The sequence below is a fragment of the Erithacus rubecula genome (genome assembly GCF_903797595.1).
Source record: "Erithacus rubecula genome assembly, chromosome: Z".
In the NCBI taxonomy this organism is placed as follows: domain Eukaryota; kingdom Metazoa; phylum Chordata; class Aves; order Passeriformes; family Muscicapidae; genus Erithacus; species Erithacus rubecula.
In genome coordinates this window covers 9,596,209-9,600,482 of record NC_136661.1, presented here as the reverse complement: position 1 = coordinate 9,600,482, position 4,274 = coordinate 9,596,209, and positions in this window count along the sequence as shown.

Genomic DNA, 4,274 nt, shown 5'->3' with positions numbered 1-4,274 from the left:
TATGTTTTTCAATAGCATGTTTCAGGTGGAAGCCCTACTAGTCTTGGAAGAAGCTGATGCTTTGCTTTTCACAGTCATTCAATACTCTAGATCACAGTGGTGTTCTAATGCCCCTGCAGCCAAATATGTCATCACAAATATGTTGTACACGTGCACCCTGTCACTGAAAGATCTCTAGGGATGTGGATCATTTAATATCTTATGAGAAGATATTTTACCTATTTGCTACAGTTTAAAAGGAGAAAAAGTACAAAAATATTCTTGGTCCTTTTTGGCAAAACTATTGACAGATCTGTTTTGGTATCACACTAGAAAAAAGACAGAAGCTTGAAAAACAGGTTAATGTATAGTTACCTAAGGTACTGTAAGAGAAGCACTTGCTTCTGTGCAACTAAATTTTTTATCTAACATGTCAATAAGTAATTATAGCAGAAAAGCTATCCTTGCTATTCATGAAAAATCACTTCATCAATTCTTCCATGATAGATTGTCACTGATGGGGAAAAGGCTGATGACTGACTGGTGTCAAAACAGTTGCTTGAGTGAAAAACACTCAAATGCCCAGGGAGAAACTTTTAAATACATATAAACATGCTTACTGGGCTTCTCGTATTTACAGGCTGTTCAACGTTGTCTTGTGTATGTCAAGATACGAGCTGATCCACCTGTAAAACAAAAAGTAAGGAGAATATACTTTGAGATAACAGCAAGTAGTAGATTCCAGACTATTTTCAATCTCTAAATACTGATTACAATTCCCATTTCCTGGGGGTTTTTTTTCTGAAAAAGAATATATACTTGAAATATGCACTAATGATTAAATAAGAGACAGCATAGACAGAAGGGTATTTTTACAAGGGAAGTGTGGGATAATAGATAGAAGAGCCCTTTAACACTGGGGTGTTCAATATTCACAATATTCAATGCTACAATCAGCATTACCAGAAGAAAAAAATGCCAGTAATTTTCAAAATATCTGGAACTGCACTGCCACATTTCCTGTATTCACTGTGGTTACACAATATTTTTATAAAATTTTATAAAATTTTTATAAAATAAGGATTTCAATTGTGTCTGAAATAGTGGTATTTTGAAAAACGTTTCTTAATGCAGTCAGAACAAAAGAAGTCATTGTGGTATTTGAAGTTAATGATCTGTCAACCATATATTTAATATTTCAGTTCATGTGGTGCAAAAGGAATGATCCTGGACCACCCAATTACAAAGGTCCCACTGCACAAGGCAGTAGCCATAATGTGACAGTCCTTTGAATGCAAAGCCCCAGAGATGCAGCTTAGTGCTCTCTGCCTGGCTCTCTGCCTCCAGACACTCAGCAATTCTCTCTGAGACACCTGGAGCCATGGAGCAGAAGTGAGATGGTGAGACCACACTGTAGAAGGCACAGATCTACCTAGCAGCCAGGGCTGCATCTAGCACTCCACATGAGAGGAGACAGATCTTGTATTCACATAGCAAACACTCAAATAGATAATCTGGTAGAGTCAAACAATAACCACTCCAGTATCCACTCTTAAGGTATAACAAAATACCTGGTTTTGCATCACATAATCATGATATATACAGAGGGGAAATAGAAAACGCTGGAAATGTGTTTCAGCAACTACAGAAAGCACTAAAAATTCACTATTGTTTTATATAACAGATTATGTTTATTTTCAACTTTGAATTCCTCAAAAACTGTTTCAAAGAAAGATGACTTTTTGACATAAGATATGCTAATGCCATTAAATCAGTTCAGCCTCCTGCCTCCCTTCTACCTGTTTTCTTGAAAAGCTCAGAACAGCACCTACTTCAAACTAATTCTTAGTCTACAGAGATGACCATACTTTCCCTGACTTCAATCACTGCTGCAGCACTTACTTGGCTAGGGCAGCAGATATGTGGTTATAAAAGCACAAAAAAATCTCCTTCCTTCTGTGAAAAAAAAATTGTATGTTCTATTGTACAACAGAACCCAACATGGAAGATGGAAGGTATTTTTTAAATACAGTTCAGAATCAGAAAGTTTCAACAGAAGGTTTCATCAGATACACCATTAAATCCCCAGTATGGGAATAGGGTAATTATAATAATTTGATTCATCTCTAACTACCTACAATTACCCCTTTATACTAGTAATCAGCTTGATACCATTTGATCTCCTTTGCTTTTTATCCATCTAATTACAAAGTAGCAGTAGATGTTTGCATCACAAAGGCTGGTTTGAATACTCATTGCAAACTCTTTCCATTTTCAAATGTCTGCATTTTCCCAAAGATGTAAGACTGAAAGCTAAACAGATTTAAAGGCTACCTTTATGTGCCAGTGTTAGTCATGTATTTAAAAACTATTTTATGAAGAAAGATTTATCATGTTTTTTACACCAGCGGCATGCAAAACAAATTAATGTAAAAAGCATGATAGAAGCATATGTCATCTCTCCTTTTTTATAAATAAATTATTTTATCTGAGACAAGAAAAGCACTCTTTTTCACTAGATGCACAGTACTACATTGCAGTAGTTCTGCTTTCTTGTGACCGGTCGTGAAGCACACCCAAAAAAAAAGGCAGATTTGCAGGCTGCTTAGTAGTTAGTAGGCTCAGGAGGGCTTGTCCGGATTCCATGATTTAAGTTGGTCTTTGGAAGGTATTCTCTGTCACTCTTAGCTGAGTGTAACCTCTTAAAATACCAGATATGTGTAGAGGAGATGCTGTGACCAGACATCTTGCCATGTCTCACAGGTACAAACGCCACCACGCCTCCAGCCCTTTGCTATGGAGGCCAGCTCAGATCAGTCACTAACACTAGTATGTCTCATGTAGCTTATTCTAGAGTTAAGGGATGATCCAATCCTACAAACTCATTGCTAGGGTGCAGTAAGAACTCCCCTTTATCCAGAAATACTTTGGCTGTCTGCTTTATTGCAATATCCTCCCTCGGCTATGACGTTTTGGAAAAGCCAGTTGTGTCAAGGGAAAATAAGCTATGCTTTGGTGTGGATGTTGGTCATCAATGTGTGATCACACCTGAATGTCAGGTTCAGTTCAGCACCCTAAAAAGGGAACGGGACAAGATCTGAGGCCACTGATTTAACCTTAACTGGAACTGAAGATCCAATCATAGCTATTTGTCACCAAATTGATTTTAAAATTTTGTATTTTTTGTATTAATACTTTGTATTTTTGAAACCATACTTCATGCTTATTAAAATTCATGTCCAAATGCAGCCCTTCCATTACGCTTTTCTGGAAACTAACATCAGCCAATGTCATTGTAGCCTTAATGAAACAGTGACTGCACAGTCCGTGACTCCTCAGGCTGAATTTTTGCTCATCAAATCATGCTGACCTTAACAGATGCCGCATTTAAAACAACCCTCCATTGCCACATTGTCTAAATGAGAACTAAACAAATGTTGAAATAGGCTTCTACCTTGTGAAAAGGCTCACCTTAGGAGGACTTAAATGCCTCTAAGAGAGGTGAAATTTTCTAGTGGTTTCCTGACTTGCTCAACTGTTTCACAGGGGCAAAAGAGCCAAGACCTCTTTCTGCAGCATTACTGCACATATTATTTAAAAGTTCTGCTTGGGGATGTTCTATAGCTTTATTATTAGTTTAAGAATGAAGGAATTCCACCACGGAATTCTCTCTCTTCATTTCCGTTTTTTTTTTTTTTTTTTTTTTTTTTTTTTTTTTTTTTTTTGGGGGGGGGTGGTGGTTTTGTTGTTGTTATTGTTGTTGTGAGTTTTTTGGGGGGTTTTTTTGTTTGTTTTTTTTTCTTTTGTTTTTGTTTTGTTTTGAATCTTCAATCCCCACAGGCATGCCCGTCAGCAGCTGCTCTCCAACACAGAGACCCAGGCCTCCCCGCCAAGTTTTTAATCTGGCACAGTCCCCTCACCGACACCGCCAGGGCCACCACGCACGGCTCGGAGGGCCAGCGCGGGAACGGGGCCCGCGGGGCCCGAGCCGCCATGTCCCCGTGTCCGCCATGTCCCCGAGCCCGCCCTATCCCCGCCATGTCCCCGTGTCCGCCATGTCCCCGAGCCCGCCCTATCCCCGCCATGTCCCCGTGTCCGCCATGTCCCCGAGCCCGCCCTATCCCCGCCATGTCCCCGAGCCCGCCCCTCGGAACCACAGGCCAGGCCCGCCCGCGCGCCCCCGCGCCAGCGCCGCCAATCAGCGCGCGGCAGGAGCCGCCGGCGGGCGGGGCGGGGCTGGAGGCGTGCGCGCCCCCGGCCTGGCGTCTCGATTGGCTGTTTCGCCGCCAAGCCGT